At 50.4% G+C, this 15056-nt stretch overlaps 2 long non-coding RNA genes across 3 annotated transcripts; both read right to left on the reverse strand.

Annotated features, from left to right (window-relative positions):
* Positions 1-2109: 2109 nt before the first annotated feature.
* LOC122436467 lies at positions 2110-15056 on the reverse strand. 2 transcript variants are annotated; one of them, XR_006268016.1, is made up of 4 exons: positions 12671-15056; positions 11437-11838; positions 9888-11193; positions 2110-2325 (listed from the first exon to the last, which is right to left on the reverse strand). It is a non-coding gene; the product is annotated as an uncharacterized LOC122436467 (long non-coding RNA). The 2 variants fall into 2 exon arrangements; XR_006268015.1 differs by having other exon boundaries at positions 2111-2325; positions 9888-11838.
* On the reverse strand, positions 6294-9812 carry LOC122436471. Its single transcript, XR_006268021.1, has 4 exons — positions 9564-9812; positions 7805-9239; positions 7056-7076; positions 6294-6977 (listed from the first exon to the last, which is right to left on the reverse strand). It is a non-coding gene; the product is annotated as an uncharacterized LOC122436471 (long non-coding RNA).

Genomic DNA, 15056 nt, shown 5'->3' on the forward strand with positions numbered 1-15056 from the left:
TTCTGGAGTCTGATGAGATTGGACGTCACACTGAAGCTTCAACCACACCCCCCACAAACAGGGCTTCTCCCCTGTGTGTCCCCTGGTCTCTAATGAGAACTTACTTCTACCTGAAGGTTCACCCACACTCCCTGCAAACATAGGGTTTCTCCCCGTTGTGTGTCCTCTGGTGTGTGAGGACACCTGACTTCTGACTGAAACGTCGCCCACACTCTCCACAAAAAGGGATTCTCCCCTGTGTGTTTCTTCTCTTGTCTGATGAGATGGGACTTTGGACTGAAACTTTGTCCACACTCACCACAAACATGGGGGTGCTCCCCTGTGTGTGTCTTCTGGAGTCTGATGAGATTGGACCTCACACTGAAGCTTCACCCACACCCCCCACAAACAGGGCTTCTCCCCTGAGTGTCGCTGGTCTCTAATGAGAACTGACTTCTAAATGAAGCTTCCCCCCACACTCCCTGCAAACATAGGGTTTCTCCTCTCTGTGTACTGTGGTGTGTGAGAACGCCTGACTTCTGACTGAGACTTCGCCCATACTATCTACAAACATAGGGCTTCTCCCTTGTATGTGTCTTCTGTTGTTTGATGAGATGGGACTTCTGACCGAAACTTTGCCAACATTCCCCACAAACATTGGGCTTGTCCCTTGTGTGTGTCTTCTGGAATCTGATGAGATTGGACCTCACATTGATGTTTCACCCACACCCCCCACAAACAGGGCTTTTCCCCTGTGTGTCCTCTGGTCTCTGAGAACTGACTTCAAACTGAATCTTCAACCACATCCCCTGGAAACATAGGGTATCTCCCCAGTGTGTGTCTTCGGTGTGTGATGATACCTGATTGCTGACTGAATATTTGCCCACATTTTCCACAAACATAAGGCTTCTCCCTTGTGTGTGTCTTGTGTTGTCTGATGAGATGGGACTTCTGATTGAAAGTTTGCCCACACTCCCCACAAACATGGGGCTTTCCCCCTGTGTGTGTCTTCTGGAGTCTGACGAGATTGGAACTCACACTGAAGCTTCACACGAACGCCCCCGAAACAGGGCTTTTCCTCTGTGTGTCCTCTGGTCTCTAACGAGAACTGACTTCTAACTGTAGTTTCAGCCACACTCCCTGCAAACATACAGTTTCTTCCCGGTGTATGTCCTCTGATGTCTGATGACACCTGACTTCTGACTGAAACTTTGCCCACACTCTCCACAAACATACGGCTTCTCCCCTGTGTGTCCTCTGGTCACTAATGAGAACTGACTGCTAACTGAAGCTTCACCCACACTCCATACAAACATAGGGTTCTCCCCAGTGTGTGTCCTCTAGTGTGTGATGACAGCTGACTTCTGACTGAAACTTTGCCCACACTCTCCACAAACATAGGGCTTTTACCCTGTGAGTGTCGTCTGTTGTCTAATGAGATGGGACTTCTGACTAAAACTTTGCCCACACTCCTCACAAACATGTGCTTCTCCCCTTTGTGTGTCTACTGTAGTCTGATGAGATTGGACCTCACACTGAAGATTCACCCACACCCCACAAAAGCAGGGCTTTTCCCCTGTGTGTCCTCTGTTTTCCAATGAGAACTGACTTCTAACTGAAGATTCAGTCACACTCCCAGCAAACATAGGCTTTCTCCCTCCTGTGTTTCCTCTGGTGTGTGATGACACCTGACTTCTGACTAAAACTTAGCCCAAACTCTCCACAAACAGAGCTTGTCCCCTGTGTGTCTTGTGTTGTCTGATGAGATGGGACTTCTGACTGAACCTTTGCCCACACTCCCCACAAACATGGGGCTTGTCCCCTCTGTGTGTCTTCTGGAGTCTGATGAGATTGGACCTCACACGAAAGCTTCACCCACAACCCCCACAAACAGGGTTTCTCCCCTGTGTGTCCTCTGGCCTCTGAGAACTGACTTCTAAATGAATCATCACCCACAGTCCCTTCAAACATAGGGTTTCGCCCCAGTGTGTGTCCTCGGAGTGTGATGACACCTGATTTCAGACTGAATATTTGCCCACACTTTCCACAAACACAGGGCATCTCCCCTGTGTCTGTCTTGCGTTGTCTGATGAGATGGGATTTCTCCCTAAAACCTTGCCGACACTCCGCACAAACATGGGGTTTCCACCCTTGTGTTTCTTCTGGAGTCTGATGAGACTGGACCTCACACTGAAGCTTCACCCATACCCCCCACAAACAAAACTTCTCCCCTGTGTGTCTTCTGGTGACTAATGAGAACTGACTTCTAACTGAAGATTCAACACACTCCCTCAAACATAGGGCTTTTCCCCTGTGTGTGTCTTCTGAAGTCTGATGAGACTGGACCTCACACTGAAGCTTCACTCACACCCTCCCCCCCCAAACAGGACTTCTCTCCTGTGTGTCCTCTGGTCTTTAATGAGAACTGACTTCTAACCGAAGCTTCACGCACACTCCTTACAAACACAATTTCACCCTGGTGTGTGTGCTCGTGTGTGATGACAACTGACTTCTTAGTGAAACATTGCCCACACTCCCTACAAATATGGGGCTTCTCCCCTGTGTATCTTCTGATATCTAATGAGAACTGACATCTAACTGAAACCTCACCACACTCCCTAAAAACATAGGGCTTCTACCCTGTGTCTCCTCTAATATCTGAGTCCTGACTTCTACCTGAAGTTTCACCCACACTCCCTGCAAACACAGGGATTTCCCCAGTGTGTGTACTCTGGTGTGGATGACACCTGACCTCTAACTGAAGCTTCATCCACACTCCCTGCAAACATAGGGTTTCTCCACGTTGTGTGTCCTCTGGCTTGTGAAGACACCTGCTTTCTGACTGAAACTTTGCCCACACTCCCCACAAACATGGAGCTTCTCCTCCTCTGTGTGTGTCTTCTGGAGTCTGATGAGATTGGAACTCACTGAGGCTTCACCCACACCTCCCACAAACAGGGCATTACCCTGTGTGTGCTTTGGTCTGTGAGAAATGACTTCTACCTAAAGATTCAGCAACACTCCATGCAAACATATCGTTTCTACCCTCTGTGTGTACTCTGTTGTGTGAGGAGAGCTGGCTTCTGAGACTTCGCCCACAGTCTCCACAAACATGGGGCTTCTCCCCTGTGTGTGTCTTTTGTAAATTAATGAGATGGAAATTCTGACTGACACTTTGCCCACTCTCTACACAAACATAGGCCTTCTCCCCTGTGCGTGTCTTGTGTTTTCATGAGATGGGACTTCTCACTGAAAGCTTGCCCCCACTCCCCACAAACATGGGGCTTCTCCCCTGTGTGTGTCTTCTGGTGCCTGATGAAACTGGACCTCACACTGAAGCTTCGCCAACACGACTCAAAAACATGGCTTCACCCCTGTGTGTCCTCTGGTCTCTAATGAGAACTGACTTCTAACTGAAGCTTCACCCACACTCCCTACAAACAAATGGTGTCTCCCTGGTGTGTATCCTCTGCTGTGTGAGGACACCTGGCTTCTGACTGAAACTTCACCCACTCTCTCCACAAACATAGGGCTTCCTCCCTGTGTGTGTCTTTTCTGATGAGATGGGACCTCTGACTGAAATATTTCCCACACTCCACACAAACATAGGGCTTCTCCCCTGTGTGTGTCTTCTGGAGTCTGAGGAGACTGTACCTCACACTGAATATTCACCCACACCCTCCACAAACAGGCCTTCTCCCCTGACTGTCGCTGGTCTCTAATGAGAACTGAATTCTAACTGAAGCTTTAGCCACACTCCCTACAAACAGGGTTTCACCCCTCTGTGTGTACTCTGGTGTGTGAGGAAACCTAACTTCTGAGACTTCGCCCACACTCTCCACAAACTTGGGGCTTCTCCCCTGTGTGTGTCTTTTGTAAATTAACGAGATGGAAATTCTGACTGACACTTTGCCCACTCTCTACACAGAGGCCATCTCCTCTGTGGTGTCTTGTGTTGTCTGATGAGATGGGACGTCTCACTAAAAGTTTGCCCCCACTGCCCACAAACATGTGGCTTCTCCTCTGTGTGTGTCTTCTGGAGCCTGATGAGACTGGACCTAACACTGAAACTTCGCCAAGACGACTCACAAATACGGCTTAGCCCCTGTGTGTCCTCTGGTCTCTAATGAGAACTGACTTCTAACTGAAGCTTCACCCACACTCCGTACAAACATAGGTTTCTCCCCGGGTGTATCTGCTGCTGTGTGAGGACACCTGGCTTCTGACTGACCCTTCGCCCACTCTCTCCACAAACATAGGGCTTCTCCCTGTGTGTGTCTTGTCTGATGAGATGTGACCTCTGACAGAAAGATTCCCCACACTCCCCACAAACATGTGGCTTCTGCCCTGTGTGTGTCTTCTGGAGTCTGAAGAGATTGGACCTCACACTGAACCTTCACCCACACCCTCCACAAACAAACCTTCTACCTTGACTATTGCTGGTCTCTAATGAGAACTGACTTCTAACTGAAGCTTCACCCACACACCCTGCAAACATCGGTTTCACCTCTCTGTGTGTACTGTGGTGTGTGAGCACACCTGACTTCTAAGTCGTCGCTCACACTATCCACAAACATAGGGCTTCTTGCCTGTGTGTGTCGTCAGTTGTTTGATGAAATGGGACTTCTGACTGACACTTTGCCCACACTCCACACAAACATGGGGTTTGTCCTCTGTGTGTGTCTTCTGGAGTCTAATGAGATTGGAACTCACACTGAACCATCACCCAGACCCGCACAGACAGGGCTCATCCCCTCTGTGTCCTCTGGCCTCTGAGAACTGACTTCTAACTCAATCTTCACTCACACTCTGTACAAAAGTAGGGCTTCTCCCCCGTATGTCCTCTGGCCTCTGAGAACTGACTTCTAACTGAATCTTCACCCACGCTCCCTGCAATCACAGGGTTCTCCCCGGTTTGTCTACTCTGGTGTGTGAGGACACCTGACTTCTAACTGAAGTTTCACGCACACTCCTTTCAAACATAGGGTTTCTTCCCGGTGTGTGTCCTCTGGTGTGTGAAGACACCTGCCTTCTGACTGAAACATTGCCCACACTCCCCACAAACATGGGGATTCTCTGCTGTGTGTGTCTTCTGGAGTCTGATGAGATTGGAACTCACACTGAAGAATCACCTACACCCCGCACAAACACGTCTTTCCCCTGTGTGTCCTCTGATCTGTGAGAACTGACTTCTAACTGAAGCTTCACCCACACTGCCTGCAAACATAGCCTTTCTCCCCCTCTTTGTGTACTCTGTTGTGTGAGGACCCTTGACTTCTGAGACTTCGCCAACCCTCTTCACAAACACGGGGCTTCTCCCCTGTGTGTGTCTTCTGGAGGCTGATGAGACTGGACCTCACACTGAAGCTTCACCCACACCCTCCCATAAACAGGGCTTCTAGCTGTGTCTCCTCTGGTCTTTAATGAGAACTGACTTCTAACCGAAGCTTCACCCACGCTCCTTGCAAACATACGATATCTACCCACTCTGTGTGCTCCTGTGTGATGACACCTGACTTCTTACTGAAACATTGCCCACACTCCCCACAAACATGGGGCTTCTCCTCTGTGTGTGCCTTCTGCAGTCTGATGAGATGGGACTTCTCACTGAAACTTCCGAACTCGGCACAAACATGGGGCTTCCACCCTGTGTGTTTGTTCTGGAGTCTGATGAGACTGGACCTCCACTGAAGTTTCACCAACACCGCCCACAAATAGGGCTTCTCCTCTGTGTGTCTTCTGGTCTCTAATGAGAATGACTTCTAACTGAAGCTTCACCACACTCCCTGCAATCAGAGGACTTCTCCCCTGTGTGTCCTCTGGTCTTTAATGGGAACTGACTTCTAACCGAAGCTTCAGCCACACTCCTTGCAAACATAGCATTTCTCCCCTCTGTGTGTGCTCTAGTGTGTGAGGACACCTGACTTCTGACTGAGACTCCGCCTACGCACTCCACAAACATAAGGCTTTTCCCCTAAGTGTGTCTATTGTAATGTGATGAGATGGAACTACTGACGGAAACGTTGCCCACTCTCTTCACATACATAGGCCTTCTCCCCTGTGTGTGTCTTGTGTTGTCTGATGAGATGGGACTTCTCACTGAAAGCTTGCCCCCATTCCCCACAAACATGGGGCTTCTCCCCTGTGTGTGTCTCTGGAGTCTGATGAGACTGGACCTCACACTGAAGCTTCACCCAGACCACTCACAAACTGGGCTTCGTCCCTGTGTGTCCTCTGGTCTCTAATGAGAACTGACTTCTAACTGAAGCTTCACCCACACTCCCTACAAACATAGGGATTCTCCCCAGTGTGTGTCCTCTGCTGTGTGAGGACACATCGCTTCTGACTGAAACTTCGCCCACTCTCTCCACAAACATAGGTCTTCTCCACTGTGTGTGTCTTGTCTGATGAGAGGGGACTTCTGACTGATATTTTGCCCACACTCCCCACAAATATTGGGCTTCACCCCTGTGTGTGTCTTCTGGAGTCTGATGAGATTGGACCTCACACTGAAGCTTCAACAACACCCTCCACAAACAGGCCTTCTCCTCTGACTGTCACTGGTCTCTAATGAGAACTGACGTCTAAGTTAATCTTCTCCCACACTCCCTATAAACATAGGGTTTCTCCCCTCTGTGTGTACTCTGGTGTGTGAGGAAACCTGACTTCTGAGACTTCGCCCACACTCTCAACAAACATAGGGCTTCTCCCCTGTGTGTGTCTTCTGTTTTTTGATGTAATGGGATTTCTGACTGAAACTTTGCCCACACTCTCCACAAACAAGGGCTTCTCCCCTGTGTATGTCTTGTGATTTCTGATGAGATGGGACTTCTCACTGAAACTTTGCCCACGCTCCCCAGAAACATGGGACTTCGACCCTGAGTTTTGTTCTGGAGTCTGATGAGACTGGACCTCACACAGAAGCTTAACCCACACCCCCCACTAACATGGCTTCTACCCTGTGTGTCTTCTGGACTTTAATGAGAACTTACTTCTAACTAAGGCTTCACCACACTACCTGCAAACATAGGGCTTCTCTCCTGTGTGTCCTCTGGTCTCTAAGAGCGGACTTCTACCTGAAGTTTCACCCACACTCCCTGAAAACACCGGGTTCTCCCCGGTGTGTGTACTCTGATGTGTGATGACACTTGCCTTCTGACGGAAACTCTGCCTATATTCCCCACAAACATGGGGCTTCTCCCTTGTGTGTGTCTTTTGGAGTCTGAAGAGATTGGAACTCACACTGAAGCTTCACCCACACCACCGACAAACAAGGCTTTCCCCTGTGTGTCCGCTGGTCTGTGAGACCTGACTTCTAACTGAAGCTTCACCCACACTCCCTGGAAATATAGCATTTCTACCCTCTGTGTGTACTCTGTTGTGTGAGGACACCTGACTCCTGAGACTTCGCTCACCCTCTCCACAAACATGGGGCTTCTCCCCTGCATGTGTCTTCTGCAGTCTGATGAGACTGGACCTCACATTGAAGCTTCACCCCACCCCCGCACAAATAGGCCTTCTCCCCTGTGTGTCCTCTGGTTTTTAATGAGAACTCACTTCTAACTCAAGATTCACCACATTCATTGCAAACATACGATATCTCCCCGCTCTGTGTGCTCGTGTGTGATGACACCTGACTTCTTCTGTAACTTTGCCCACACTCCCCACAAACATGGGGCTTCTCCCCTGTGTGTGTCTTCTGTAGTCTGATGAGATTAAACCTCACACTGAAGTTTCACCCACAACCCCAAGAAACAGGCCTTCTCCCCTGTGTGTCCTCTTGTCTCTGAGAACAGACATCTAACTGAAGCTTCACCCACACAACCTGCAAACATAGCGTTTCTCCCTTCTGTGTGTACTCTAGTGTGTAAGGACACCTGACATCTGACTGAGACTTCGCCTACATTCTCCACAAACATAGGGATTTTCCCATAAGTGTGTCTTTTGTTATTTGATGAGATGGAACTTCTGACTGAAACTTTGCCCACTCTCTACACAAACATAGGCCTTCTCCCCTGGGTGTGTCTCGTGTTGTCTGATGACATGAGACCTCTCACTGTAACTTTACACACAATTTCCACAAACACAGGGCTTATCCCCTGTGTGTGTCTTGTGTTGTCTGGTGAGATGGGACTTCTCACAGGAACTTTGCCCACACTCCGCACAAACATGGGGCTTCCACCAGTGCGTTTCTTCTGGAGTCTGATGAGACTGGACCTCACACTGAAGCTTAACCAACAACCCCCACAAACAGGGCGAATCCCCTGTGTGTCTTCTGGTCTCTAATAAGAACTGACTTCTAACTGAAGCTTCACCACATTCCCTGCAAACATAGGGCTCCTCCCCTGTGTGTCCACTGGTCTCTGAGAACTGACTTCTAACTGAAGCTTCACCCGCACTCCCTGCAAACACAGGGTTCTCCCCGTATGTGGCCTCTGGTATCTGATGACACCTGACTTCTACCTGAATCTTCACCCACACTTCCTGCAAACATAGGTTTTCTCCCCGGTGTGTGTCCTCTGGTATATGAAGACACCTGCCTTCGGACTGAAACTTTGCCCACACTCTGCAAAACATGGGAATTCTCCCGTGTGTGTGTCTTCTGGACTCTGATGAGATTGGAACTCACACTGAAGCTTCACCCACACTCCCCATAACAGGGCTTTCCGCTGTGTGTCCTCTTGTCTCTGAGAACTGACATCTAACTAAAGCTTCACCCACATTCCCTGCAAACATTGTGTTTCTCGCCCTCTGTGTGTACTCTGTTGTGTCAGGGCACCTGACTTCTGAGACTTCTCCCACACTCTCCACAAACACGGGAGTTTCCCCTGTGTGTGTCTTTTGGAATCTGATGAGATTGGACCTCACACCAAACATTCACCACATCCACCCAAAAAAAGGGCTTCTCCCTGTGTGTCTTCTGGTCTTTAATGAGAACTGACTTCTAATCGAAGCTTCACATCACTCCTGGAAAACATACGATTTCTCCCCTGTGTGTGTGCTCGTGTGTGTTGGCACCTGACTTCTTACTGAAACTTTGCCCACACTCCCCACAAACATGGGGCTTGTCCCATCTGTGTGTCCTCTGGAGTCTGATGAGATTGGACCTCACACAGAACCATCCCCAGACCGCCCAAAGACAGGGCCTCTCCCCTGTGTGTCCTCTGGGCTCTGAGAACTGACGTCTAAGTGAATCATTACGCACACTCCCTGCAAACATAGGGTTTCTCCCCGGGGTGTGTCCTCTGCTGTGTGAAAACCTGCCTTCTGCCTGAAACTTTGCACACACTCCCCACAAAAATGTGGCTTGTCCCCTCTCTGTGTCTTCTAGAGTCTGATGAGATTGGAACTCACACTGAACCGTCACTCAAACCCCCCACAGACAGGGCTTCTCCCATGTGTGTTCTCTGGCCTCTGAAAACTGAATTCTGACCGAATCTTCACCCACCCTCCCTACAAACGTAGGGCTTCTCCGCTGTGTGTCCTCTCGTCTCTGAGACCTGACTTCTACCTGAAGCTTCACCCACACTCCCTGCAAACATAGTGTTTCTCCCCGGGGTGTGTCCTTCACTGTGTGAAGACACCTGCCTTCTGACTGAAACTTTGCACACTCTCCCCACAAACATGGGGCTTCTCCCCTGTCTGTGTCTTCTGGAGTCTGATGAGACTGCAGCTCACACTGAAGCTTCACCCACACACCCCAAAAGAGGGCGCTCGCCTGTGTTTCCTCTGGCTTGTGAGACCTGCATTCCAACTGATGCTTCACCCACACTCCCTGCAAACATAGCCTTTCTCCCCCTCTGTGTGTACTCTGTTGTGTGAGCACACCTGACTTCTGAGACTTCGCCCACCCTCTCCACACACACGGCGCTTCTCCCCTGTGTGTCTTCTTTCTCATGAGACTAGACCTCACACTGAAGCTTCACCCACATCCCTCCACAAACAGGACTTCTCCCCTCTGTGTCCTCTGGTCTTTAATGAGAACGGACTTCTAGCCAAAGCTTCACCCACACTCATTGCAAACATACGATTTCTCCCCATGTGTGTGCTCCTGTGTGATGACAACTGACTTCTCACTGAAACTTTACCCACATTCCCCACAAACATGGGGTTTCTGCCCTGTGTGTGTCTTCTGGAGTCTGATGACTTTGGACCTCACACTGAAGCTTCACCCACAAGCCCCAGTAACAGGGCTTCTGCCCCGTGTGTCCTCTCGTCTCTGAGAACTGACTTCGAACTGAAGCTTCACCAACATTCCCGACAAACGTAGGGCTTCTTCCCTGTGTGTCCCCTGGTCTCTCAGACCTGACTTCTACCTGAAGCTTCACCCACACTCCCTGAAAACACAGGGTTCTCCCAGTGTGTGTACTCTGGTGTATGACGACACCTGACTTCTACCTGAAGCTTCATCAACACTCCCTGCAAACATACGATTTCTCCTCGGTGTGTGGGCTCCTGTGTGATGACACCTGACTTCTTACTGAAACTTTGCCCACACTCCCCACAAACATGGGGCTTGTCCCATCTGTGTGTCTTCTGGAGTCTGATGAGATTGGACCTCACACAGAACCATCCCCAGATCGCCCAAAGACAGGGCTTCTCCCTTGTGTGTCCTCTGGGCTCTGAGAACTGACGTCTAAGTGAATCATTACGCACACTCCCTGCAAACATACGATTTCTCCTCGGTGTGTGGGCTCCTGTGTGATGACACCTGACTTCTTACTGAAACTTTGCCCACACTCCCCACAAACATGGGGCTTGTCCCATCTGTGTGTCTTCTGGAGTCTGATGAGATTGGACCTCACACAGAACCATCCCCAGACCGCCCAAAGACAGGGCTTCTCCCCTGTGTGTCCTCTGGGCTCTGAGAACTGACGTCTAAGTGAATCATTACGCACACTCCCTGCAAACAGGGTTTCTCCCTGGGGTGTGTCCTCTGCTGTGTGAAAACCTGCCTTCTGACTGAAACTTTGCACACACTCCCCACAAAAATGTGGCTTGTCCCCTCTCTGTGTCTTCTAGAGTCTGATGAGATTGGAACTCACACTGAACCGTCACCCAAACCCCCCACAGACAGGGCTTCTCCCATGTGTGTTCTCTGGCCTCTGAAAACTGAATTCTGACCGAATCTTCACCCACCCTCCCTACAAACGTAGGGCTTCTCCGCTGTGTGTCCTCTCGTCTCTGAGACCTGACTTCTACCTGAAGCTTCACCTACACTCCCTGCAAACATAGTGTTTCTCCCCGGGGTGTGTCCTTCGCTGTGTGAAGACACCTGCCTTCTGACTGAAACTTTGCTCACACTCCCCACAAACATGGGGCTTCTCCCCTGTCTGTGTCTTCTGGAGTCTGATGAGACTGCAGCTCACACTGAAGCTTCACCCACACACCCCAAAACAGGGTGCTCGCCTGTGTTTCCTCTGGCCTGTGAGACCTGCATTCCAACTGATGCTTCACCCACACTCCCTGCAAACATAGCCTTTCCCCTCTCTGTGTGTACTCTAGTGTGTGAGGACACCTGACTTCTGACTGAGACTTCGCCCACACTCTTCACAAACACAGGGCTTTTCCCCTAAGTCTGTCCTTTGTTATTGGATGAGATGGAACTTCTGACTGAAACTTTGCCCACTCTCTCCACAAACATAGGCCTTCTCCCCTGTGTGTGTCTTGCGTTGTCTGATGAGATAGGACTTCTCACTGGAAGTTTGCCCCCACTCCCCACAAACATGGGGCGTCTCCCGTGTGTGTCTTCTGGAGTCTAATGTGACTGCACCTCACACTGAAGCTTCACCCAGACCACTCACAAACAGGGCTTCGCCCCTGTGTGTCCTCTGGTCTCTAATGAGACCTGACTTCTAGCTGAAGCTTCACCCACACTCCCTACAAACATAGGGTTTCTCCCTGGTGTGTGTCCTCTGCTGTGTGAGGACACCTGGCTTCTGACTCAAACTTCGCCCGTTCTCTCCACGAACGTAGGGCTTCTCCCCTGCGTGCGGCTTCCCTGATCAGAGGGGAATTCTGACTGAGACTTTGCCCACACTCCCCACAAACATGGGGCTCCTCCCGTGTGTGTGTCTCCTGGACTCTGATGAGATTGGACGTCACACTGAAGCTTCACCCACACCCTCGACAGACAGGCCTTCTCCCCTGACTGTCGCTGGTCTCTAATGAGAACTGACTTCTAACTGAAGCTTCACCCACAGTCCCTGCAAACAGAGGCTTTCTCCACTCTGTGTGTACTCTGGTGTGTGACGACACCCGACTTCTGAGACATGACCCACCCTCTCCACAAACACAGGGCTTCGTAACTGTGTCTGTCGTCTGTTGTTTGATGAGATGGAACTGCTGACTGAACGTTTGGCTACACTCCCCACAAACATGGGGCTTGTCCCCTGTGTGCTTCTGGATTCTGAGGAGATTGGAACTCACACTGAACCGTCACCCACACCCCACAGCCCCCCGCTTCCGCCCCACCCCCCAGAAAGGGTTTCTCCCCTTTGTGTCCTCTGGCCTCTGAGAACCGATTTCTATCTGAATCTTCACCCAACACCCTACAAACGTAGGGCTCTCCCCCGTGTGTCCTGTGGTCTCTGAGACCTGACTTCTACCTGAAGCTTTGCCTACACTCCCTGCAAACACAGGGTTCTCCCCGGCGGGTGTACTCTGGTCTGTGATGACACCTGACTTCTACCTGAAGCTTCACCCACACTCCCTGCAAACATAGGGCTACTCCCCAGTGTGTCCTCTGATCTCTGAGAACTAACTTCTAACTGAAGCTTCACCCACACTCCCTGCAAACATAGCGTTTCTCCCCTCTGGGTATGCTCTAGTGTGTGAGCACACTTGACTTCTGACTGAGACTTTGCCCACACTCTCCACAAACATAGGGCTTATCCTCTAAGTCTGTCTTTTGTTACTTGATGAGATGGAACTTCTGACTGAAACATTGCCCACTCTCTACACAAACATAGGCCTTCTCCAACGTCTGTGTCTTGCATTGTCCGATGAGATGAGATTTCTCACTGAAACTTTGCGCACACCTTCCACAAACACAGTGCTTATCCCCTGTGTGCGTCTTGTGTTGTCTGGTGAGATGGGACTTCTCACTGAAACATGGGCATACTCCGCACAAACATGAGTTCTCCACCTGTGTGTCTCTTCTGGAGTCTGATGACTTTGGACTTCACACTGAAGCATCACCCACAACCCCCACAAACAGGGCGAATCCCCTGTGTGTCTTCTGGTCTCTAATAAGAACTGACTTCTAACTGAAGCTTCACCACATTCCCTGCAAACATAGGGCTCCTCCCCTGTGTGTCCACTGGTCTCTGAGAACTGACTTCTAACTGAAGCTTCACCCGCACTCCCTGCAAACACAGGGTTCTCCCCGTATGTGGCCTCTGGTATCTGATGACACCTGACTTCTACCTGAATCTTCACCCACACTTCCTGCAAACATAGGTTTTCTCCCCGGTGTGTGTCCTCTGGTATATGAAGACACCTGCCTTCGGACTGAAACTTTGCCCACACTCTGCAAAACATGGGAATTCTCCCGTGTGTGTGTCTTCTGGACTCTGATGAGATTGGAACTCACACTGAAGCTTCACCCACACTCCCCATAACAGGGCTTTCCGCTGTGTGTCCTCTTGTCTCTGAGAACTGACATCTAACTAAAGCTTCACCCACATTCCCTGCAAACATTGCGTTTCTCGCCCTCTGTGTGTACTCTGTTGTGTCAGGGCACCTGACTTCTGAGACTTCTCCCACACTCTCCACAAACACGGGAGTTTCCCCTGTGTGTGTCTTTTGGAATCTGATGAGATTGGACCTCACACCAAACATTCACCACATCCACCCAAAAAAAGGGCTTCTCCCTGTGTGTCTTCTGGTCTTTAATGAGAACTGACTTCTAATCGAAGCTTCACATCACTCCTGGAAAACATACGATTTCTCCCCTGTGTGTGTGCTCGTGTGTGTTGGCACCTGACTTCTTACTGAAACTTTGCCCACACTCCCCACAAACATGGGGCTTGTCCCATCTGTGTGTCTTCTGGAGTCTGATGAGATTGGACCTCACACAGAACCATCCCCAGACCGCCCAAAGACAGGGCTTCTCCCCTGTGTGTCCTCTGGGCTCTGAGAACTGACGTCTAAGTGAATCATTACGCACACTCCCTGCAAACATAGGGTTTCTCCCCGGGGTGTGTCCTCTGCTGTGTGAAAACCTGCCTTCTGACTGAAACTTTGCACACACTCCCCACAAAAATGTGGCTTGTCCCCTCTCTGTGTCTTCTAGAGTCTGATGAGATTGGAACTCACACTGAACCGTCACCCAAACCCCCCACAGACAGGGCTTCTCCCATGTGTGTTCTCTGGCCTCTGAAAACTGAATTCTGACCGAATCTTCACCCACCCTCCCTACAAACGTAGGGCTTCTCCGCTGTGTGTCCTCTCGTCTCTGAGACCTGACTTCTACCTGAAGCTTCACCCACACTCCCTGCAAACATAGTGTTTCTCCCCGGGGTGTGTCCTTCGCTGTGTGAAGACACCTGCCTTCTGACTGAAACTTTGCTCACACTCCCCACAAACATGGGGCTTCTCCCCTGTCTGTGTCTTCTGGAGTCTGATGAGACTGCAGCTCACACTGAAGCTTCACCCACACACCCCAAAACAGGGCGCTCGCCTGTGTTTCCTCTGGCCTGTGAGACCTGCATTCCAACTGATGCTTCACCCACACTCCCTGCAAACATAGCCTTTCCCCTCTCTGTGTGTACTCTAGTGTGTGAGGACACCTGACTTCTGACTGAGACTTCGCCCACACTCTTCACAAACACAGGGCTTTTCCCCTAAGTCTGTCCTTTGTTATTGGATGAGATGGAACTTCTGACTGAAACTTTGCCCACTCTCTCCACAAACATAGGCCTTCTCCCCTGTGTGTGTCTTGCGTTGTCTGATGAGATAGGACTTCTCACTGGAAGTTTGCCCCCACTCCCCACAAACATGGGGCGTCTCCCGTGTGTGTCTTCTGGAGTCTAATGTGACTGCACCTCACACTGAAGCTTCACCCAGACCACTCA

This window comes from Cervus canadensis, chromosome Y, assembly GCF_019320065.1.
Source record: "Cervus canadensis isolate Bull #8, Minnesota chromosome Y, ASM1932006v1, whole genome shotgun sequence".
Lineage (NCBI taxonomy): Eukaryota > Metazoa > Chordata > Mammalia > Artiodactyla > Cervidae > Cervus > Cervus canadensis.